Below are 25,790 nucleotides of genomic sequence, written 5' to 3'. Positions count from 1 at the left end.
TGTTATTTTAAATAAGAGAAAAAAAAATAGTGAGACCAGAAGAAGAAGATAAATAAGTACCGATTTATGACCGTTTTTTTTTCTCGTGCGGCTATTATCTTTAATGGAACGAAAAGACAAATAATGCATTCCATTGATGACTATGTCATGACATAATGTCATAGAGCGTACATACGGCCAAACGACCGAATCGAACAATCAAATGGCAATCGTAAATTCGTTAAATAAGCCTTGATTGGTGCATTTCCGTACAATCAACCGAAACAAACTACGATGAACTAATCCAATTGCCTACTTTCAGCCAAATGACTCTCCATTCAATTGAAATGAGAGAGTGTGTTTTTGTCATTTATTAATTCAATTTATCTAGTGAATCGGTTTGTTGAAATCAAACTTGTGCATCTGATGTCTATCAATCCAATCATTTGTTTTTCTTTTTTGCTGCTTCCATTTATTGTGTCAAGTAATGAATTTCAACGTATTCTGTTCGGTTCATTCTAATCTCTTTTTTTGTCTTCTTTTGAAAAGGCACTAAAACTAGAGCAAACTCTGACGAAATTGAGTTTTCCACAACAATATTCCTCATATTACTTGCACATTTCTCGTTTGGTTGATGAAAAGTGTCAAACTTTTGAAAGGCAAATGTCTTGATCAAAAATTGTTCGTGCAAATTTCCAGTTGTTAATTCAAATGCTTCTCTCGATTGGAAAAGTTTTATGCAGTCAGTAAACGAGATGTGGATGAAGTAAATTTGGCCAATTACTTCTGGCACGAACACAAATCGAAGAACAAAGAACACATTACCTGATCTCACATCATTACGAAAGTGTGTGCTGTGTGTATGATTGGTCTTTTGGTCCCCCAACCTATTACAACTTACGAATAACTACAGTTTGGATCCATATCTGAAATTGGTCAACGGTTCAGAACAACGGTATTACCGAGTTTCATTCTTTGAGACGAAGTCGACGAATGAGAAGTGAATAATTGATCGCATCGAAACGGAATTGAATCCGAAAAATAAAACGAATCATGTGCGGAAGCTTATGTTTGCAGCATTAAAAAGACAGTTGAAAGCGTTTCTCATTGCACTTGACCCCGTTCGTGGAACACAGAGAGAGAAAGAGAGATGGATATTGAGCCCTTGCCTTCACCAGGCATACAGCTACTACAATGGCGTTTCAAGTGTAATTCAATGTTCTTTTTCCTTTCATGAAATGGCTTTGTTTTCGTTGGTATTGCTTCGAGAGATGAGAGATCCGATGAAAAATTTAATCGGTGTCCATTCCATATGTGAAATGGTTTTTTTTTGGTTACATCAACAAATGAAAACGACCGAGAAAGAATCGGAATGACTTTTTGTTGTTGTTGGTGGTGTTCTTCTTTCGTCGCTAGTTTTCGTCGATTTTTTATTTGTTTGCGGAGCATTTGTTTAATGGAATATTGTTTGAGACATAAATGTGGCAATGTCGATTGCACAAAACTCCGTATTTTCCGGTAGGAAGCATTACAAGGGCCATTGTGTGTGAGAGTATTAGAGTTTGTAGTTTTGTTGTTTGTGCCACCATAAATATGATTTTACGATAGCCACTTCAATTTTTGGCTTTTCGTAAAACAAAGGCTTGGAACTCGACCAGCAAAACCCAAGCCTTGAGTGTACACCGTATAAGTACACACACAATGACTGGCTGGAGGGGGGAAAAAAGGAACGAAGCTGATAGAATGTGGTAAGTTATCTCTTTTGTTCTTTCAATTTGAACGAAATTCGTATACGTGTGAAACACGATACGGTGAACTACGAATGGAAACACAGACACACAGCTCTAGCCGAAACAAAACACAAAGAAAAAAAATCAGAACGCTTGACAAAGTATTGACAGCCAACCTTACAACTTGTACAAAACCATATGCGCGCATTTTATTATTATCGACACCACTCTGGGTATGCTCTTTTGCTCATATTTCGGTTCCGTTGTGCACCGGACACACTCACGCGTATATACTGAACCGTGTGCTCAGGCAGGTGTAGTAAGAACAATGGTCTGCTGCCAGCCAGAGATTCACGCGTTGGTTTTCAATGGCATATATTCGATTACATCAATTTACTCATGTTACGCTCGCCGAATGAAGCGTTTGCCGCAAACAACGTGTAAAAATCTGAAATAACAAACGCGCTTGACTCTGTCCAACTATGTCAATTGCAGGCTGTGATTTTTTATTTCGGTTAAAACATTACATGGGACCCGGTGTTATCTGGCAGTGGTTAGTGTTTTGTTTGTTTTTGATGGCACCACCTCACAATGGTGTCTATGTGTGCGTGTGCGTGTGTATTTTACAATGGCTGTCTATTTTGATGCCATGCTCAAACAGCCTATACCCATTTTACCATATACCTACATTCCATTCAACTGAAACATTCATTAGAATCTAATCACCCCAAAAACAATGGCCATCGTGCGCATCACAAATATTGACACTGCAAAAATGTCGTGAAATGTGTGTTGTGGGATACGAAACTATGTTTTTGAACTTTAATGGAAGAGCATGATTCGATCATGGACTTTTGTTTGAGTTTTGCATTTCATTACAGTTACATTTGTTTTTTTTTTCTTTTTTGGGTTTTGGTTTTGTTTCGAGTTTCAGGACATTGAAGTTATTCCGACGTGCGTTCGATAAAAATTTGGTATTTGTGTTGAGTGAAAATAACTATTCAGAGGCGAAAATATTCATTTTGAGAGAAGACTTCCAATGGCAACACAAAACGTATCTGGAATAGTTTCATATTTTTAGGAGGTTTCATATTTCGAAGGGGAATCGATCGAAGTATATTATTACGTAGGAGTTGATTGTTTCCGAACAACTCTCAAAAGCATGCCAATGAAAGTGGATATTGATTTGGCCTCTAATCAATTTCTTAGGAATTTGGTCAAGTGAATGAAGTAAACAATACATGGAGTACAGTGATTATTACGCAATAGTCCAAAGGAAATGTGGAATTGGCTTATTAATTAACATGATTCATCCCTTCGAAAATCGGTCGTGTCAAAATGCTCATGTCATTTACGAAGCTTTCACACTATTGTGCATTTATTGTTCGAAAATGATTGTCACAGCATAAACATTCGATTGAATATGGATTCAAAGTGGTCAATAAGCCCGACACTACCACCATTAAGTTATTATTTATCACATCATAACTGACACGAAAATAAAAGTTGTGAACAAACACTCACCGAGTATGCGATTCTCATACACTGTTCATTGAGCAGTGCTCAATGTGCATTATATTGTGCTTACAATAGCCTATTTTCACTCTCTCTATCCTTCTCTTTCTCTGTCGTCGCACTCAAAAGAATCTGTTGACGGTTTGTGACGTAATTTAACAATCTCATCACATCTACAGATGAACATCATAAAAAATAATAATAATCGATTAGGGAACACGATCGCCTGTCATCATTCCGAAAGCCCCTTCAAAATACCAAACGGGCACACATATAGATAGAGCAAGGACGTGTTTGGCGCGTTAGATAGTTCGCTTCATTTTCGTCCTTGTGCATTAACTGACCAATAACAACAGTCCGGCCACTCATAAAAAAGAGAAGAAAAAAAAATAATAATCTAATAAAATGTTATGGTTGTTGCAGAGACCCACGAACCGTGCTATGGCTTTTTGGCGAGAGAAACGGCGACAATAATGACATCCAGTACGTGGAAGAGAGAGAGAGAGAGAGAGAGAGAGAGAGAGAGAGAATGAGTGAGTGAGCGAGTCAAAGCACTCAAATAAATGTGAAACTGCAAGTTTTCGATGCTTTGCTTTGTGTCATTGCTCGGACAATCAAAATCTCTCTATACTCCCCACATCGATACCGTATCGTTATGACCGATTTATGTATATTTATTGAAGTTGAATTCCATAAAAATAGCCAAACAACAAAACCGAATATAAATATTTTATCGATCAACGAACAAAGTGTTCAATGTGCAATTCTTTATCAACTATCGAAGCAATAGATATAAATTAGAGGCAAATGTTTATTCTCCTTTGTATGGTGCGTGTGTGTGCCTTTTGTAGTGGCCACCGCACTATGAGTTAGTGCTCATAAATTCGATTATTATATATTTCGTCGGTCCCGTCTGTGGGTGATATCGTCTTCATGATCCTTGCTCAATTCCAACTTTTCAGTGCTTGCATTTTCCTTTCTACATTTTATTTGGTTGACCAAAAGTCGAAACGATGCCGCATTACCATTTGAATTCCGATAAAATAGCCCCACAAAAATAACTCTACTTTGCTTGATCCCAAAGTTACTGCGATCCAGTGGTTTCACATTTCAAAGTCAAAGTGTTGGAAATGAACTATTTCATAAATAAAAAGAATTACATTGGTAATCCCGAACTTTTCCGTACCGTTGGCTTGCGTTGTCTGTAGGTACTTTTGGTTATTTTTTGTGAGTTTTCTTGAAATAAAGGCAGCGAAAATATAATAATAAAAATAAAGTGAAAAATCGGTCACTTTAACTAAAACTTCGACAGTTTTGTATGAGAGGTACCCGAGGTACTCGGAGGTACCCGTAAACCGATTCCTATTGGCGTCAAACTTTCTGGGGTTTCATTTTTTGGAGAAAAAATAAGATTCTGAAAGTTTCATGTTGATCGCATTTGCAGAAGTTCAATTTTTTGTCCTCAATTTTTGTCGAAATTTTCATGGAAAAAATTGAGGGCCAAAAACCAAACTTCTGCACATGCGATCAACATGAAACTTTCAGAATCTTTTTTTTTCTCCAAAAAATGAAACCTCAAAAAGTTTGACGCCAATCAGAATCGACTAACGGACTAACCCCAGGATCAAATCGGAAATGGCTCATCTTCGAACTTAAACTAAGTTTTTCGAATACAAAACTTTTGGCGTTTCCAGATTTTGATTATCTCAATTATTTTTTGAGTTATCGTGTTAACACACACCAACGACGACAACGACAACGGCACACGAACGGAAAAGTGTCTCAAAAAGTGGTTTTCTACGCGTTTCATGAGTTTTTATGATGATCTAAACCAATTTTGCGAAAAAAGTTTTCGGGACCAATTCCTATACTTTCCCTTGACACGTTGTGTACGGAAAAGTAATAAACCGATTACATACGTAATCCAAACTTTTCCGATCCGCAGCAATTTAGTTTACCTCCCGCTTAATGTTTAACCAAAATTTCAATGAAATCGTTTTTCATAGCACTTTTGACCTTGAAAAATAACTATTTCGACCATTTTCCATATAAAAATGTCAGAACAGAATTTCAAAAATTTCAAGAATTGTTGATTTCGGACCAAATTTATGGGCAAATAGGTTTTCAGTTGTTCACAGACCTCCATTATTTTTGCAATAAAATGGCAGTTTGCTCTGATGAAATTCTTAAGAAATGCCTTTTTTGAGTACTTCCCATACAAATGTACCATTTTTTGGAGTTTTTCTTAGGGGAGGTACCCCAAAGTCACATCGGATTTGGTTCAAAATCAACCCGAAGTTTTGTCACGACATTTCAAAACTTTTGGCGTTTACAGACCTAAATTATCTAGTCAACTTTTTGAGATATCGTGCTAACAAAAATAGGACACGTGGACGACGCCATACAAACATCGCATTTTTGCAAATTTTTCATATTAAACAAAATATTTTTGGGAGCTGATGGGTCTTGATAGATAGGTTTTGTTCCCATCTACATTGCCTAGTGTACAGTTATGCGCTATTTAAAGTCTTTCGTGGAGTTTTTGTGGTTGGAAAGAGAGAGGAGTCATGAAATTTTGGCTAGTAAAACCAATACTTTCCTTAGAACAACTTCGTTGTGCGGAAAAGTAAAAAAACTTTGTTGCCTTTTTCCTTCAGCAGTTTATGTTGTGCATTGCTCTTTTTTTCTTTATTTACTTCTTGATTTTACATTCTTCTGTTTCTTCGTTTGGACATCTTTTTGATACGCATTCGCCAGCTATAGATCTTAAAAAACTTTGTTGTAACTCAATGTCGAGGCATTCCTTCATTTGTTATTTTGTGTTGGCTGTTCATACAGTCGAAATTTACCAAGTGATTTCCTCCTCCGTTTCGTCGGTGTATACCATCGGTGTGTCTGGCGAGTACGTAAGTAGCACACGAAAAATGCTTGTGCATAACCCCAAAATGTCAATCAATTGAAAGTTGTAAAATGAGAAAGAGTTTTTGTGGCCAAAACGGTTTACAATGTAGAATTTTGGCTTGATTCTTTTGGCTTACCAAATCTTAAACTTCGATAATCGTATTTACAAAACTGGATTTTTCCGAATCTAGCTTCGGCAAACGGTAATATCCAACCACTCAGTGATATTGTGCACACAAGAATAATAATGAAATCAAAATTGAAATAAACATGATGCGATAAGGCCAATAAGGTCAATAGACCAATTCGAATTTATTGGCCATCGAAACGTATCGAATGGGTTCGACCGCAGCGAATCATCGACACCCCACGTAATACTCACATATTCTGCATTTTGAATTGGAAAAAGAAGAACACTCGAATACGCGTTCCATCCATGCCACACTATCACTATATACGAAAACGTTTCGAAGCCATTCGATAGACTATCAAATATTAAATTCGACTCTTTTTACTCGTTCGGATTTGATTTTCTGTGGTAAAAGACATTTCGTGTCAGTGGTTCTGGGTGGTTTTTTATGCGACAGAGAATGGCCAACGGAGCGGCGAGATGAGGATGTGTGATGACGACTACTCAGAATTGTGAGGAACATAACAAAAATCGATTGTACAGTTCTATCAAACGCATGAACGTTGAATAATCAAAATGAAATATGTGTAACTCAACGGGACAAGGAACATCGCATTTTGTCATGGGGTTGAATATCATAGAGTATATTTAGAAAATATATTTTTTTTGCACCTTAAAAGATTCAGACCATCAAATGTGATGAATGAAAATTGAAAAATCGAAAATATTTTGAAGTTATATGTCACCAAAATTAACCTGTCATCCACAAACACACACATGCACATACTCTGCTCCTTTCTCTCTGCGGGTGACATTGCAAAATACATGTGCGCTTGTGAGCAATGGGTTGTTTTTACTGATGCCCGAATTAAATCAAATCATCAAAATCAAATAAACTCAGTGGAAAATGCTATCAAATTTGTTGTCAACGAAGCAAAATGTTTGTCGTGTGCATGTTTTTATAGCTCGTACTCAAAAGGTAGTTGGCTCTAGATGTATGACTAACGCATGTAATTCTAACTATATATTGCTGACACTGACCAGAATTATACAGCGTTTCAGATGTGAATTGAAAATATGACAGCCAAATTGAATTGTAGCTGTGGATGTTCCACAGACACATGGGAACACATACGATTTAACTGTAAAAGTTGAACAAAATTGTCACATTTTACATTGATTCAATTTTCAGGGAAAAGTAAACATGCATCACTCGTGCTGAACCCCTTCATGCACACAAAGTTTTCCGTGATAATTTGTCACCTTTGGGAAAGCGTGAAATGGAAATTAAGTCAGATTCTGTTAAAGATAAAAGTAATGAACGGTGTATACAATTCAATTTGAATAAATAAACCAGACGCCAGAGTGCTGACTCAAAGCTGATGAATCATTTCATCGACAGAGAGATTAAACGGCGCTCAAGAGAAATGAAACACATTTTTAATGGCCAAAAGTAATTTCAGACCGGAAAAATGCGCACGTGATCTCTCTATTATATTGCGAAGTGCACTTGAATAGAGAGTGAGATGGTCACCATGTTCACATTAAATACATTCTGTCAATGGCAGAACGAAAAACTAAAATAGAGAGAAGTACACACTCATTCATATGGCTTCCGTATACACATTTATTACTATTTTCATTTCTGCCTTTTTTTCGTGCTCAATGTGTGTGTAGTTTTTTTTACTCTCTATTTTGGATTTATATATCATAATTCATACATTTGTATTCAACTGCATACACAGCTGTGCTGTTGAATTGCTATCTTAAATCGCATATACATTGTACCGTGTTCATTTGAGAAAAAAAAAGTAATTGAAGCCATTATTATCTCTGTGCACTGCATTTAGAATCGTTGGTTAGAATTATAACTAGACGATTGCATGTTGAATCCTCACACGATGTGAGGTAATACTTAATCCGGATCATCAACGTGTTATTGAGAATGTCTGTCCACAGCATTTTAAATGTTTCGAGTAAATTGAGCACACGACGAATGTGATCACTCTTGTACTAATTTTCATTAATAGTAATAATGATGACGAATGAGTATCTTCAAGAACTAGTACGTGTTCAACACAAATCAATGTTGATAATTATCAAATTTCAATTTTAATTAAAGCTAAATGTCATTGACGATACGCCTTTTGATTTAATGGACTCAAAAGAGGTTTCATATAACACTATATTGAAAAGTCAAGTCGATGGAACTGGTTGAAGGAAAAAACGGTAACTGAATCGGTTTGAGGACTTTATAAAGTCTTTCTCTATATTGAGAAACCATTTTCATTATGAATATCCGTTGTGGACTTGGAAGAAACTTGGTTGAGCAAGAATTCGTTAGAGCGAAACTGGGTTGAGAAAGAGCCAAACTTTCGACAGGTCACTGGTTTTTGCACAGTATTGCTTTTGATAAACCCAATACACACAGTGTATACACACTCTTTTCACATGGGATAAATTTTCTATAGAAAATATTTCAATTTTTCTTCTTTTATTTGTCGGTCCAAAATATAGGTCGTTCCTGGTGCTCTTTGTCACCTATGAAAACCAATTCAGTCTTCAAGACTGAATGAAGTCAAGTTTTTCAATTGCTCTATTTATGACGGATTATAGAATGAAAGTAACTCGTCTAACGAAATATAAACAACTCTCTGAATACTGACATCAAAAGCGTGAACAAAAGTAAATGTTCAAAACTCAGATGTTGAGTTACAATTTGTATGGCTAATGCACCTTGAAATGAAAAAAAAATCCCTCTAACACGAAGCCCCAGTAGATTTGATTTTATGACGACAAAAAAAACTCGTCTTTAATGACGACTTATTCACATTCAATCGCAATGGAATGGAAAGAGAAGAAGTGAGATAGAGCGAAATTCAAGCGTGACAACCGAATATGAGGCGACATTAGGCTGTATTTGCATTGAACAGATGTGCAACGTTATGAAATTGAATAGAGAGTCAGAGCCGATTGCGTGTGCACACACATTTAATCGCTTCTTACATTACGGTACGATGATATTGCAACATGGTGATCATTTGACATCATCCATCCTGGATGGCACACGTACAACATCGTGGTAGTGTGTGTCTCTGTGTGTATGTGCACCGAGAGTTCGCTGCTCCTTCGTTTTATTTATGCACATATATTCACATCAACGCAGATAGAAAAAATATTATTACAACATATTATAAATATGTATTACGGAATTAGTGGAAAACGCTTGTGTTGAAATATAATTTGGTGAATCTGTTCAAGGGATAGACGTCGACGGTGGCAACGGCGACAGCAATGGCAACAGAGGAAGCGGTAAAGACGACACCGAGTGTTTCATGTTCGCATGTTGCAATGCAGTCTCTTGTGCACACAAACACACATATCGGATCTGAGCATTTATTTTGATTAGGGGTTGCAAGCGAAAGCCGTGTGTACGGTGTGTTCACGTTGAGTTCTTCGCAGCTATAATCATTGTATTGAGATCATCATCGTCATCATTGGTGTGTGCGTGTGAGTCGTCGATCCAGTTATCATTGGGTGGTGCTTTGTTCGTGCAATTTTCAAACAGTAATCATTTTTGTGTCTGATTTATGCTTCTCTACTGTCTGCGTGAACAAACTCTCAAACTTTCATAAATGCGGTAGGTTATTGTTTTTTTTTAGTTCGTTCGTTCATCCTCTTGCTGATGATTTTTTTATGCTGACTCTCTTTACCCCATTGGGATACACCACAAACAAACATCCGTCAAGTATTTCAACCGTACGCGCATATAACAACAGACAGCAGCAGCAGCAACAAAAAAAAACTTTCAAAAAACTGGAATAATGAACTGCTGAAAGTGAAGAGAACACGAATCGGTCCGAATCGCATGGAAAAAATGTTCCTCGTTTTTCTCTCTCTCTCTCTCTCTCTCTCTCTCCCATATTTTAGTTTCGTTTGCTTGTGTGCGCTCATTTTTCATTTATTTGATTGTTGATTGTTGTGTGCTCGTTCATAAGCGGATACAACTGTATGACGTATATCGCGAGACGAAATGGCAAAAATGACACGAAAAAAAAAAACGATGGCGGTAATCTGAGGGGAAAAACACAAACAACGAGAATATTAAGTTCAATTGTAAATTATGTGCACGGTAAGTTGGCGCTCGTTCGGGGAGCATCAGCAACAACACAATCTGAACAATTCAAAGGTAGAAAAGCGAAACAAAAAAATCAAAACCCTTTTAGCTTTTCAACTGAGTTATTGTTGTTTATACTATGTATGAATAATAGTGATTTATTTGCAACTCGCTAGTGCCATCTGTGTCTGAGTGAAATGCACATAATTGTCAAGCTCGAGCTTTATGAAAATGACGGTAAAACATTTTGTAAATATTCTATGGTGCAAAGACTCATTTTCATGCGAGAGAAAAAAAATATTCGTCAAAACACACCAATATTTCTACTTAGAGTAGACGACGCCACATTTAAACGACTGCACAGCATTAATATGAGTTTGCTTATACCCTCTCATGGATTAGGTACACACGAAGCGGCTGAATTTAACAAAAAAAATAAAACGAATGTGAATAGAGATACAGTGGAGTACGTGTCTGTTTACATTTGATGATGATGACGATGATGGTACACGCGACGTTGCCACGATTTCACCAGCCGAGAGAGATTCGCATCAGATAAAACATGTATCATTGTACACGCATAAAAACCGACAAGTTCATTTGAGTTAGTGTTGAAAAATATTGAGTTTTCGCGACGCTTGACCATTTTTTTCTTCGTTTCTCATTGGTCATATGGTCATCTCTCGTTTCAACACGCAACCAACTCGGATACAGTGCATTTGTACTTGCAGTTGCGTTGTAAGGTTGTATCAACCATGTTGTTTATTCTCTCTAAACAAGGGTTAATAGAAAAAAATGAACGAGATAATGGCATTAGTAATTAAACATTCCAGACACATACACTCGTTTTTTTTCAACCATCTCTGAAGCGAAAATTAACGAATAGCAAAATAGTGAACAGATGATGATGGGGTTGAAAATATACATCACGGTCACGCTTACACACCATCCCATGTGATGCGACATATATTGCACAACGTGTATATTGTGTGCATGTGTATGTTCAAGGCACAGATATGTTTGTGCTTGAAGGCATCGCTAAATTTGCCACGCCATTCATTTCACAATTCAAAGTGAATAATCATAGACACAGCCGAATGATAGTAATTTGATACTTTTAATTCTGTCTATAGACATCGGCTCAAGAAAACCCATTCAAAAAATCCCCATTTCATTGAAACACTCATTTTAAAATGCCATTAAAACTGGTTATTCAGATGTAATAAGGCGATTTCACTTGCGTTTTGTCTATTTCTCTCTCATTCTCTTAAACGATTGTATATCATTTGAATTAAGCGAAAAGCATTTGGTATCAAAGCAAACCTTTGATTTGTGTTCGACTGTTCAATGGAAAGCACTTGAGCCGAAATGGTTTCGTAAACGAAATTCATTATAATGATAATAATAAAATCAGAATGAAATGTTTCAAACGATATTCATTCGGTTCGGATCTGAAAATGAAATGATTCGATATGTAAATGAAGTCTGCATTTTTTTCTCGTTTTCTCTCTTTCTCGATTTGATGGTGACTTGAATGGGCACTGGCGAATTTACATAAATCGATATCCCAAGAGAATTAGCTGCTCACGTGCGGCCTTATTCTTTTGCATACACAGAGAATAAAAAAGTGCGCTACAAAATCACTTGCGTATCGACCCTGTGTTTGTTTCCACTTGAAAATCGCATTTCCATTATGATTTCAAATTGCATTAATTAATCTCGCCGGCACCGACCAAGATAAAAAACACAGCAACTAGGCGGCCGACCTCACAGGGGCGCGCTCGTGCACGCATAATAATTCGGCTAGTATAATCACGTATTTAGTTGAAGCGTGCATCCATTAAACGCTCTGGATTACGACCAAATATTTCGCGATAAAGTGCAAATTCATTTCATTTTCGTTGATTGTGTGTTCAGTTCGAAAATGCTGCGTACTGCTGGTTTTGTCCCCCTCGATTCCTTGAAATTCTATTGATAGACTATTACCAAGAACTCGAGACCATTTTTCCACATTAAAAAACTTAAAATCGTCTACATTTGTAAATCCAATTAGGTCACTCGAGTTCCTCAGAATCCCAAGCGTATTCAATTAAAATGAAGCAATTTCAATATTTCTTGAGTTGAGAAAATATTTCTGGAAATTATTGTGAAACGACGAGAAATTTTATTGCCATCGAAAAACATCTCGATTGAAATAGAATTCCAGAAAATTTGCCATTGAATCGGCATCGGTGGAAAATGTGTCGTTGATAAAAGTTTTTAATTGAAAAATCGAAATTGCTGGCTATTTTGAAAATGTTCAACTTCTGTCGCCGCTTGTGCGTTATTTAACGAAAATAACCGGGTGGAAACATGGGACATGGTCTATTCCAATGGTACGATGGCTAGAGCAACCATAGACCAAGCACTTTGAATTGGATTTATTTCTAACAATTGACAATTGGTTTGAAAAGTTTGTACGAGACCACTTTTTGCGCCTCGTTGCTGGTCCGGTACTTTTGTTGTTATTGTTGCTCTACGATAAGTGTTTTTTTTGCTTATTCTCCTTCATTGAGTGTTGCTGTGGCCACAATATTGGTTCGGTTGATTGCTGTTTTTCTGTTGTTGTTGTTGTCGTTGCTGCATAATCGATTGAAATCTATTGTTCGTGAAATAATATCGAATCTCTTGATATTGTATCGCACATCATCGAATCATTGGTCCGTATGAAATCGGTTTGCAGTTGAATGGCTCTCGTACACTGACTCTTTCTTTCTCTTTCTCTCGGCCCAAACAAACGGCTTGACAGCTCACACAACAACCTTGTGAACCGCACTGCACTGCAGATAAAAACACATTCACACATAGAATATTTTCATATTAAAAACGACAAACCGACGCGAATAGCACACATATGGACAACCATTCGCATGCATACTCTTTGTACGCTTTGGTTATTGATACGTCGAGTCGATTTCGGTGTGTTTGCCTTTTGAATTTGCATATAACTGTGTGAATTGTGGAAATTAGAGACGGCATTGAACACACCATTGAAAATCCATGCGCTCATTTTGTGAACTGGTTAAAACGTTTAGCTATAAAATCGACACAGTGAAAACGAACACAACCATCAAAGACAGAAACAGAAAACGAAAAAAAAAACAATTCAAATTTTTCATTAACAAATGTTGCCATTGAGATATGTGGTGTATGTGGAGAAATGGATCCGCCGTTTGATATAAAATTCCATTATTTATTCGCAATAATTGCTCGCAACACCTGCCTTCATTACTTGCCGTTTGCAAATTAAATCGTATGCACTCAACATTTAATTGGCAGGAGAGAGATGGCAAAAATGGCATGCGTTAAACCGCAAACGATTCTCCACTCTCTTTTCTTGTAATTAGTATGCGTCAGTTGTTAATTGAGATGGTGCGGAGCGAGTGAAAAATCCACATGGCATCAAGTGTGTTCAATATTTGAAATCAGCTAAATGTATTGAAACGGCAATTTGGGCAACGTTAACGGAAACGTCTGACTCTGATTCGAAAGCCGATTAGTAACGTGCACAGACAGAAAGAAAAAATGCTTAACCTTAAATCAATATGTGATAGGTGTTGTAGCAAAATCACAGCTAGAAATGTGCCAACAAAATTGGGCTGGAGTGAAAAACGCTGTATCAAAATTTGTGTATGTGTGTTCTCATTTGGAAAATGTCATGGGAAATGTTTGTCGATGCGTGCCGAGTCCGCAACACTCTCTCAATCCCTCGCTCTTTCTCGGCTCCAGAGTAAGTGCAAAATCCATTTTCAGTAATGAATTCGAAAATTTTTCGTTCACATTCATTATTATCATTGTTGGACGGAGATCACGTTCCACATCGGCTCCGATTGTCGCTAATAGTTTCGTGCCGACTGACATAACGTGATTTTATGTTGTAAAACGCATTTTTCATCTCGAAGCGTCGATCGCTTATGTTTTGATGGCGATGGTGGCCATGGACCGAAATTCCGGTAAAATGCGCGTGTGTGCTGTGCCAAAAGTGAAAATTCTAAACCGGCAGGTAACCTGTGCAATTACACGAATCGATGATGTTTCCTTGTATTCTCTCTATCCGCCAAATTGATTCCATTTTGGTGCTTAAAAGCGTGTCGCGTGTACGCTGTACGCGCACATTTATGTAAAATCGATTTGCTAATTCGAACAATGAAACACTTTCCGAATGATTGATTATTATTATTCCGCCAATTCCATGCAACAAAAGGACAATAGGAGCAGTACAGCATTTTTTGCCGACGACTTGTATTCGATTCGGCGGGACCGTGTTTTCGCCATAAAATAACATTTGTCTTTGTCGCATTTGGCCATTGAATCGGCACAAGCACAGCAGAAACAAAACATTTTTTCCATTAAAATATGTGTTCGTGTTCATTCGGGGTGCGGGTTGGTGTGAGTGTGTGTTTGTGCCACTTTGCCACTGTTACAATTGGTGTTACTCTCTGCTACTAGTGCCCATATTTGAACAACCCAACAATCTAAAACAGTGGAAAACAACGATACCAAACGCTTACTACATTCAATGATTTTTTGTGTGGAGAGGAGGAGTGGGGAGAGGCGCACGAGAAAAGAAAATAGTTTACACAAAACGATAAAGCGATCATTTATTTTGTTTCAGCGACAACAAATTGGCAAATCGCATTTGGATGTTGTCGCTTTTTATCCTGTTATTTATGTGTAGCACTTTTGTTTTGGACAATCAACAAATTAAAATTAAATTAATTGGCTTTAATTACATTTAATTTAGTAGATTGTTGGGTGCTTGCTGTTTGTATGCTTCAAACAACCGCTCTTTTTCTGATTCAGTACGCTAGTGTATGTATGTATGCATGTTTGTGACATGAAATAACAAACTTTTTGGAATTACCGAATAACATACAATTCTCCAAAGACCAAGAGCGCAAAACGCCAAACGTACTGTATCTAAATATTTTGGCAAATTTTCGCATGGTCATTCGTTACTTGTCGTTCCACTTTCTACGCGAATTACATAACGATTCAGAATTTTCCGCTTCGAATGCAGAGCGGTTTAGAGAGTGGACGATAGAGCGAAAGCAGACGGACACGAGAGAGTAAAAGAGAACAAAAGAGCGAGGGAGTGTAAAAGAGCAAAAGCACTTTATCACCGTTCACAAAATCGAAAGTGCTGCTCCAGCATTTAGCAACAAAACTCGTTCCGTGTGCAACTGAACCAAATAATTTTCCCATCATATTTCATGAGAGTTTTGCATACGAGAAAAATTGCCTCCCGATTTTGATGTTGAATGGCCAAAACACATATGGAGTGTGTGTGTATATATGTTACAAGAGATCTGTTCTATTTAGCATTATTCGTTTTCGTTTTCGTTTTTGTTTCATTTCGCATTGCATTTGCCAAATTCTAAAATAGCTCTGTGTACACGGTAAAAAGTGGTTCACACGGTTCGGGCGTTATTTTGCACACATTTGCACAAACCCGCTTAAAACTCTCGTGTATCTAAGCCAAGCAGTGTAAAAAAGCGGTTTCTGTCTTCCATCCGCCTCAAAAACGTATTTATGGGCCACGTTTTTTGCCACCAAACGAAGCAAAAAGAACCAACTCAAGGCTAAAATCTAATGAAAACATACAAAAATATAATTTTTCTATGTTCAAATTTCGTGTAATCCGTTTGGCATTCAAAAGGAAAATTGCATTTTACCCGCTGTCATACCCATCAGATTAGCCTTGGATCCTTGTACTCCTCGTCGTTTGTTTGCTTTGTCCATTTGAACCGAGTCGTTGTGCCCATGCTGTAATCTGGTCAGAGATTTGTGCTTTAATAACGCAATCTATATGCAACGATTTAAAAACCGTTATGAAAGATGAAACCGACACTTTTTAGCTACACGGTTTATATCACGGCCACTTGTTTACCTAGTTCACACGTTTACATTAAATGAACGTCATCTCGCTCGGATTTCGCATCTTATGCTTATGAATGGGAAAATCGTAGCAAATGTTTTCTCACAAGCAAACGACACATACACACTTGATATATGCGAAGGAAAGGGTGGATGAGGCGGCAAGACCAGGGTCGACGTCTACTAAATTCCTTCCTCTTTCGTTTTCTCTTTCTATACCTCCCGCTCTTCTTCTCGCCTTGACTTCAAATTTTCCCAATGCTCGTAAAATGCCACACATTTCGCATTCATATTTGGATTAAGTTGCCGGTGTTTATCTTAACCGAAGTTGATTTCATTTCTCGCCACGCCAAGATGCACAACAACGAATTGAAGCGAATATTGAGGGCATCAAATGATTTTGAATGAGCAAACAACGGGAAAGTTTTGAGTGGCTTTTGTTCGGATGTGCTGCGTATGTCTCATAGTTTTACAACCAAATATAGTGTTCGAATTTGCTTCATAATAAAGAAGTGCCATTTGAGTTTAATTTTTCATGAAAATTAGTCAAACTGATGTTGCTTTGCGTTCACTGCGTTAAAGTTTATGTCAATCTCCGATTCAACAGCTGACTTGAGTGGATTGTTGTGAAAATGTTGAATAAAAAATGTGAATTGGGATTAATTCGCCTTGAAAACTCGACGATTCGCTCGTTGATGCACAACTGCTCTTTCTCTCTCGTTCTCTTTTCGATGATTGCCCACTTTACTTGAAAGTCATGAATTGCATCTTTCGGGGTTTCGACACTGGCACAAATAATCACCATCATCGACCCGACACACAAAATTATTGCACTCAGTACATATTGTTTGAGTTTCGAGAGGAAAACACTTGAAAACAAAAACTAAAGAATCGGTTTGAAGCAAAAAAAAAAACACACACACCATCAAAAACGGCAACATCAACCAAATGTGCAGTTTGTACAATGCAAATGTATATATTATGCGCAATGAAGTGCTTCCGCAGCAAAAGTTTTGCCATTTGCAAACTGCACACTTCGTTCATTCGATGTAATGCCAACAACAATTAAAACGGATCACTTCAACGACTTTTCACGGGTGGTAAGACGATGTAGAATTTCGATGGTGATGTTTAGTGCCTCGTTCCTTGTTTGATTCCACTTCAAACTGGCATTTTCGACAATTCAACTCGAATTGCTCTTGCTCTTTGTCTCTTTCTCTTTCATTCGCTACCTCTCTTCCTTCTCTCCATCTCTCTCTCTCTCTCTCTCTCTCTCTCTCTCTCTCTCTCTCTCTTTCTTTAGCTTTCCCCAATCGCATCGAAACAGATAAGTCGAAAATATGCACAGTTTCATCATTTCAACTGTCAAAAGTTCAAATATGATGGGGCCATGAGAATAAATCAACTACTCCAAATGAGACTTGAATTCAATTAGTTCTTGATATGCTCGTTTATTAAATTGAATGTACTCAACGCTATTTATGACATAAGACTTTAAACAAATCACATTGACGAAGAAATATTTAAGCCACTAATTGGGCATCTATTAGTCAACCACAAACGACCTAATTAATGTTCGGTCATTCAATAATTATTTAATTGATTGCATTGGGTCCGATAGGATGGGAGCGGACATGAGGGGACGGGCGATGATTCAGTATATAACATGCAAGTATTAATATCAAGCGTATCGATTTGCAACCCAAAATGAAATGGAGCGTCGCCAATGTCTAACAGTGACTCTCTCTCTCTCTCTCTCTCTGACTCGCTCATCGATTATTCATTCGTTGCACCGACGTTTCCGAGCAGATGCCTCATTTAAATCCGTCGAATTGGTATCATGACCGTTTAATTGATTGGATCAATACATTTCTGTTTGATTATACATGGGCTGCATGTTGAAGTGGCTTCATCAAAATATGCAACTTTGTTTCTCGTTGAATTGATACATTGTGCGCGGCTGGCACTGCATTCCAGGCTATTGAGCACATACAAGAATATAACATAAGATTTCAAACATTAAAAGCAAAGAAATAAAAAAAAGCGAGTTCATCGTTCCAGCGCACACATGCATGCAAAGCATTATAGCAATTTCAATATTTCGAAAGATGCATTGCACAAGCCGAAAATGCAACAACAACAAAAAAACTGTTTCCGAATTCCGGAAGAAATTGCATATTCACGAATATTCATTCGACGACACATGGAAATTGGAATTTAGAGCAGAAAATCACATTTTGATGATTTGCTCTCATGGAGACATGATTTGTTTTCTCTCTGTCTCTATCTCTGCCTCTCTCATTCTAACTTTAATATGAGATATTTCCATCTCGATGATCTTCCTCTTGAGCTGATTTGCTCACACACACACACACACACACACACACACACACACAATTCGCATTTTGCACAAAAATGTGTCAAACATACGGCAATCATTCCACCAGTAAGAGAGAGAGAGAGAGAGAGAGAGAGAGAGAGAGAGAGAGAGCGGTTAGTTTTTCATCCGAAGCGGAAATTGCATTAAAGGCATGCGGAAACCCGTTTTCTTTACTCAAAAACATACATTTTTCGCTAAACGCTCGCTTGCAATGGCAAATGCTTTTGTTCGAATATTAACTTTTGCTCTCTATCTGGTTATGTCTCAATGATGGAGAAGAAAGAGGGAGAGGGATAGAAAAGGATAGCTCTTTCTATTTCGACCGAATCTACGCTTAACGCTTCCGTGGATTCTGAGTTTTTCGTGGTGTGTTTTTTTTCTTCTTCCTTCTTTCGTCAAGATTATCTCTGCTTCGAATACATTTTCGACGATTTTAAGGGCAGATGAAATTTCGTGAATTTATGCAAAACAAACATGTTCAACTGGCAAGAAATGCGAATGATATCTATTTCAAATGTCTTGACATAGTTGTCAACATTTCGTTGGTATGTGAAAAGTGTACGTTTCATGTGATCTTTTCTTTGCTCTTCCTTTTCTAATGCACGCCAATTTTCTCTGCTGTTTCACAAGCAATTTTGCGAATATCACATCAGTTTTTCCGGTATTAAATGAATGCTGAAAGTTTTATGTGTGCATATCGTTTTTGTGAATGATGCCGAGCAAAAACAAGCGAGTTAGGATTTTTGCAATGCAAAAAATACGAATATGATTGCATACAGTTACGAGTTGATGGTGTGTGTATGTGTATGTGTATGTGTGTGCTGTAGCTGTTACATATTCTCGAGTATTTATTCTATTTTCGTTGATTTTAACATAATAATGGAACGATAAAGATTGCACGTCGTTTCAGTTACCGGAATGTTTTGTGTGTGTGTGTGTGTTTGCGTTTGTTTTACGAAGTATTCGTCTTCGTAGTCTTTCGGCTTACTGTTCATGTTTATTTCGCATCATTGAATATTCGGTTTTATTAAATATTTTGAAAACCATCCAATCGGGATGCTTCCTTTCAGATATTATATCACGAACACGCATTGAATACGCTCATTGTTTGCGAAATAAATCCGTTTGAAAATAATAATAACAACAGCGTTCGCATTTGGAATGGATTATACGAGCAAACCGGATCATTTTAGTCAAACAGGGAATCAGATACGGTACGTCCGCAATGTTTGCTTCGCTAAGTCATTGTTTGTTGATGTCGTCTTCGTGGCAATGACGCAATTCGGCTGTGGTATTTTGAGTCTTGCACGCAGTTCTAAGCAACAATTGAAAACAATAAATGTTTATGCGTCGAAAGAATGCACAGCCTTTCTGATCATGAAAATAGTAAACAATACAGCGGCACCTGGGGACTAAGTGCAACGTGTCATACTTTCAACGTTTGAATTACACAGACGCATACTTGTTACAGCAAACTATGTGCATGATTCTCTATTTCTCCAACCAGTCGCCAGGTGACGCTTTATTGTTCTTGTTTGAGGTTTCCTATCTATTTGTACAGACGATCAGAGAGGCTGAGAATGCATCACAGAATAAAGGAACGCTTAAACATAGCACGGCATATATTTAAATTGTCAATCAAAAGAAGAGCGGCACATTGTAAGCGGCCGCATTGTTTGGCCTGCCGCGCAACTGAAATACGGGAATTGACCCCAATATCCGTCTTGTACGATAATTATTTCGCCATGAATTAACATGGAAACCGAATTAAGCCCTATTTTATTCACACTGTCGGGCTCATGTTACCTGAAATGCATCGGCAACATACATACACACACTGTCGCTGCGTCCAACTGGCAAAAACAATGCAATGATTGTGCGATGTATTGTGAACGGAAAATGGATTACATCTCGCATTAAATGTTTCGAATTTAATTCAATCTTTATTGGATTAATGACGTCGTTGTGGTCTTGGTGTTGTTGCTGTCACTGTTTGCGATCGCAGTGAGTTGCTTTCTATGAATGCACAAACACTTCGTATGCATCGATGGAAATGGTGTTTCGATGTTATGCGATTTTTGCCATTTTTCCCCAATGCTTTTCTCTTTTTTACTGCTGATTCTATTGATATTAATTGAATTATATGAAGATGGATTATCATTAAATCTGCACACCATTCGCTGCCACACGAATCCAATCAATATTCGATTTTTTTGTTGTTTCATCTGCTGCGATTATTTAAATTGGACCAACAGTTAAATTGTTTTTATGTGCAAGTGATATGCGTTTTGGGTTCGCGCTCTTTTTTGTACAGTTGGCAGTTGTACAAATTAAGAAGTGTCAGTTTTTACACGGGATGTTTCGTTGTTATCTGCCATAAAACATTGTTGAAAACAAATTGTCATCAAACGATCCAATTTCGATATGTGTGAAACAACTTTGACCGTACTTCTAGTGCACAGGGAGAATAACAGCAGCAAAAAAAAATTCATTCAAACCATTTGGGTTTATTTACATTCGGTTTTTGAATTGTAAGCGACCGAAAAAAGTAACGTAGAAGACTGACGGTAGTAAAAAGGCTCTGATGGAAAGTGAAAGTAAACAAAAATGCATTTTCCATTCACAAATTGCTTCCGTTGTCTTTGTGTCCCTTTTCGCTCCGTCGAAATACCATCAATGACAAACCATTGTATGCGCCACACTACTGTTTTTATAACATCCAACTGAATTGTTGCAATGTCATCAGATAGTACGATTCAACGATATCAGTTCTCTCTTGCGCTCGCGCGCTCTGTCTCTCTTTCTTCCTTTCTCTCTCTCCATGTGTATGTGTGTGCCTCTCCTCTTCGCTCTCTCTTCGTCTGAAGCAAATTGCAAATGGACAAAAGTCAAACGACCGTTTTTTTGTTCCATGTGTTTGTTTGTTTGGCGAATGACGAGTGAAAAAAAAACGCAACGAAATAGTTTTTCCGAAAACAGGAATTCTTTTGTCAAACTGAAACTAATAACAATGAATAACTTACTTTGTGTGGTTTAAATTTCGGGCGTGCAACAATTCCATGAAATGGCAATGCATTGAGACACATTCATTATATTCCAACGGTTGTACGTTGTCCGTGTTTATTTATAAATGTTTGGAAACACTAAAAATTAATCGGTTTCACTTATGGCCGCGTTCGAGCACAGTTTCTCAATGGAATGTCTGTGTGTGCACCGGAACGGTTTTTCTAAATGCTTGCACTTTTTGCGAGCGTGTCCAGTGTCATTATAAATAATTTTTTTCTGCAACAAGCATATACCGGTAAGAACCACAGGAACGAAGAAATAAAAACGCTGAACCGATTCACACAAAACCAACGCCAACAACGGCAAAAAAAACTTGACACTTTTTGTTCGCCGGCAAAAGACGATTGATTTGTGTTTTTCGATTATATATGTAGTGTTAACGATTTGTGCTCGGTTTCTTCTCAGTTCATTCACACTGTTTCCACGATGTCGCCGTTTGCCAATAAATTATTTGTTCGCTTGCACTGTTTTTTTTTTACAAACTTCGTGACTGTTATTTCTCATTGACTTTCTAACTAGAAATCACATTGTCCTCTTTATCGTTTCACAAAGAACGTCGTCGTATGCTTTTTCGCCATCAGATCCGAATGTTTCTTCTTTATATCCTTTTTTTGCGCTGAATATGCACACGCTATAATTTATGTGGTTGCGATTTGCTATTTGAATTGCAGTTTTCGCACATTATTCCACTTGTTTTTATATTTTACACGTGATTTGTCTGCATATGAACTTTGTGTACACTGTTTAACAGGAGAAAAAAAGAAGAAGAGCATCATTATTATATGCGTTGCAGTCAGGCAAAAACAAAAAACCCTAAAATTTGTTCGAGAGAGAGAGAGAGCTAAAAGTGAACAGCATGGAAAACAGATTATGCGATGATAATGGTCGGAATGGCGTTCGAGCGATAAAAAAACTGCATTCAAACATCATCATCAGCAATACAATGGTTTTCGGGCCGGAACGCGCGCTTCAAAGTGAGAAAAACACACCAAACTATGGAAAAACTTCTACGAAGAGCGAGAGTTTGATACGTCGTTGTTTTTCATTGTTGTTATTATGGCTGTTGTTGTTGTTGCATCGAGTGGTAAAATTTAATTTGTTGCTTGTGGCGAATATACATGGAAACGCATGCTTCACCGCCGAAAAATTTTCAGCTTAATCTTTTGCACTGATTTAACAGAGACTGTGAGTGGGAAAATCAAGCAGCAAAAGAACATGAAAAGTTATTGTGTGCAAAGTTTTTAAGCGATTCAAATTAAATTTTACTTCTTTTTTCTTCCTCTGTTCACTTGCAAGTGAAGTTGCGTGCATACCAAGTCGTTCTTTGAAGAAGAAACAACCGACCATGCAAAGGCATTGAATGTTGATAAAAAAAAGGAGAGAGAAGATGTTCGCTTATGGCAGTCATACAATCTCATGGAAACAGTCCAGCAATCTGATGGAGACAGTGGCATTGGTGAGGTGTGATATCACTCAACGCCAGACACCATACAATCCCCGTGGCAAAATATTCTTTGGAAAATGTTCAATCGAGATTGACGTTAGGTTCCGATTTGGCAACGCGCCCACACTTAACGAATTTTCCAAGGAACATTCGCACCGAATTAAAATTAATTTCACGATAAATTTTGTTGGACTTTTTGTCGACGGACGAGAGAAAAAAAGAGTGTATGACACGTTTTCATATCCATTAAATTTAATAAATGGTCATGTCTGTTTGTTGGACAGTGCAAAACTGTGCTGAATGCGCTTCGCAACAGCGAACTTCGCATTCTGAAAGATGGCAACAATAACAACAACCTAGGGGAATATCACGCTCCTGAATCTTGTGAGATATTTGAGATATTTGAAATAAACATCAATTGTATGACATATTCTCGAATATTTCTAATAAATAAATCAGATTTTTGTGGATTTTGGAGATATTTGAGATTTTTTGCATTCAATCCGAATAAATACATTTAAATATCATGCATAATCACAAAAATCCACAATATTCCGCCGTATTCACAAATATCCACCATATTTCATACGACAGATTCTTAGAGATAAATTGGATTTTTTTGAAATATTTGAGATAATTAAAGCGTGATATTCCCCTAGACAACAACAGCAAAGAAAGAAGCGTGTGCAGAAAAAAACACTGATGATGTGCGAATGAATGTGAAAATAATGTTTGTTATTGTGTAATTCGAACTCGAACCACTCGGATTACTGTTGCATTGCGCCGTGCAGCAATTGTCTGTGCAAACGGTTTCCGTTTTAAAAATGAATTTTCATCTTTCTTTTTTTTCTCTTCTTTTCAAAGATTGCTATTTTATGACCGAGTTGAAAAAATAGAGGGAAAAACGCAACCATTAGTGGCACCGAATCAACAGTAGCTGAAATGACAATTTAAAAAAAAACAGAAGAAGAGAAACGAAGGAAAACAAACTCGAATGCAAGAGAGCAGTTTCATTAATTTGTTTTGCACATTTTCATTCTCATATTTTCCGATGTGTATTTTGGTGGTAGTCGTTTTTTTCACGTCCACTAGCTCTCAGCGGATAGAGTTTTCATCACGCACACATAGTTTATCTGTGGAAAATGAATGGCTAGACTGGAGGATTTTGTAAATGCGATTTTCGCCACATAAAAATCAACCATAAGATTACATAAAAAATACTGTTTCTTATCACGTTTAAATGAAAATCTCAACCCATTTTTCAGCACTCTCTCCCCCTCTTGCATACTCGTGCGCCGATCGCAGCCACGAAAACCACGAAATGGTCGACAGAAAAAAGTATGCAAAAACCCATTTATGTCTTAACAATTGGAATGGTCTGCAATTGAATGGTGCTCGAATTTATGATTCTCAATAAATTCATGAATTTAATGATGGATTTGTTTGTCGTTCGTTCGTTCGTCGACGTTTTTTTTTCATCTGCGTGTGAACTATTCGGTTCGGTCGCCTGGTTTTCAAACATGCCAGACGAAGTCGCGTCAATAAAACTGAGCAGATCTTTGAGATGCGAGCGCGAAAAAAAAAATTGGCACTCGGTGATATAAATGGCTGGTGTGCCCATTCGGGTGGCAATTTTCGTCGAGTCTGTGTGACTATGAAAAACGATTTTATGTGAACGATTCGTCTAATTTATTGGTTTCCATACTGTTGAATTTATCTCGGGAATTTTATCTTGCATTTTGGGCCGTTAAAAATGAATCCTTAAACAATCGTATTTGTTTTTTCTGCTGTGCTTAAAACATACACACACCGATAGACATCAAATTACAGAAAACTAAATGGAAAACTATAAACTTCATACATCTCAAATATTGAAACAATCAAATAGAAGAGCATAACACACTATGAACGGCTGAACAGACAAAGAAAAAAAAATCAATTTCGTTTTAAATTGCGCGCGCGGTTCTTGGTTCTTGACACTTTTCGAAGAGCAAACACGTAACATGCATTCACATCAAAATGAAATTATATACTGTTTTTATAGAACGCAATATATCGAAGATTAACTGCCTGTTGGGCGAACGTGCCGTACACTATTCTACGCTCTTTCTATCGCTCGCTCATTCTCTACGTTATTAGTGAAGCGAATGTAAAGCAGCTGGAATCTCTGAGTGTATACGCAGCCCGAAAGAGAGACAGAGAGAGAGAAAGAGAAGTAGAAAGAAACGAAAAAACAAAATATTGAAAACCAAAACATCAAATGTGTGTGATCACTCGCACAGAGACGAAGGGAGCTATGATGTCACTGTGTAGAAGGGAGAAGAGGAAGAAAGATCTGCTGTGACTGGGTGCAACTTTGATGGTGTGAGTGAGTGAGCGACCACTGCTACGTAGTAATAAATGCGTTGCTTTTTTAGCTCTCGTCTCACTGCGGCTCTCATTCTGTCGCTCTTTTAAAAAATACAACCGTACCAGCACAGGGTTCAGTTTCAACGGCTAGAAGCAACGAAAAATACGCTACACGAACGAACGTTTTGTAAACAATAAAATGCAACGCTCTTCGCTCAATCCGCATACATATATGAGTCGAATGTGAACAACGAGCGAGAGAA

General features: G+C 37.5%; 1 protein-coding gene across 3 annotated transcripts in view; it reads right to left on the bottom strand.

The window, feature by feature from the left end:
• LOC129564868 (insulin-like growth factor-binding protein complex acid labile subunit) overlaps positions 1-25,212 on the bottom strand; it is a 42,515-nt gene extending 17,303 nt beyond the window's left edge. The window contains exons 1-2 of one of the 3 annotated variants that reach the window (XM_055439062.1): positions 24,884-25,212; positions 21,692-22,474 (exon numbers count right to left, since the gene is read on the bottom strand). The gene's annotated coding sequence lies outside the window, so the exon portion shown is untranslated. The remainder of the gene's footprint in view (positions 1-21,691; positions 22,475-24,883) is intronic. The other 2 variants (XM_055439060.1, XM_055439061.1) reach the window with 2 other exon arrangements.
• Positions 25,213-25,790: the final 578 nt, after the last annotated feature.

This window comes from Sitodiplosis mosellana, unplaced genomic scaffold (genome assembly GCF_009176505.1).
Source record: "Sitodiplosis mosellana isolate CC-2019 unplaced genomic scaffold, AAFC_SMos_1.0 Smas_scaffold_2, whole genome shotgun sequence".
Taxonomy (NCBI): Eukaryota; Metazoa; Arthropoda; class Insecta; order Diptera; family Cecidomyiidae; genus Sitodiplosis; species Sitodiplosis mosellana.
This window is presented reverse-complemented; position numbering and strand designations above follow the sequence as displayed.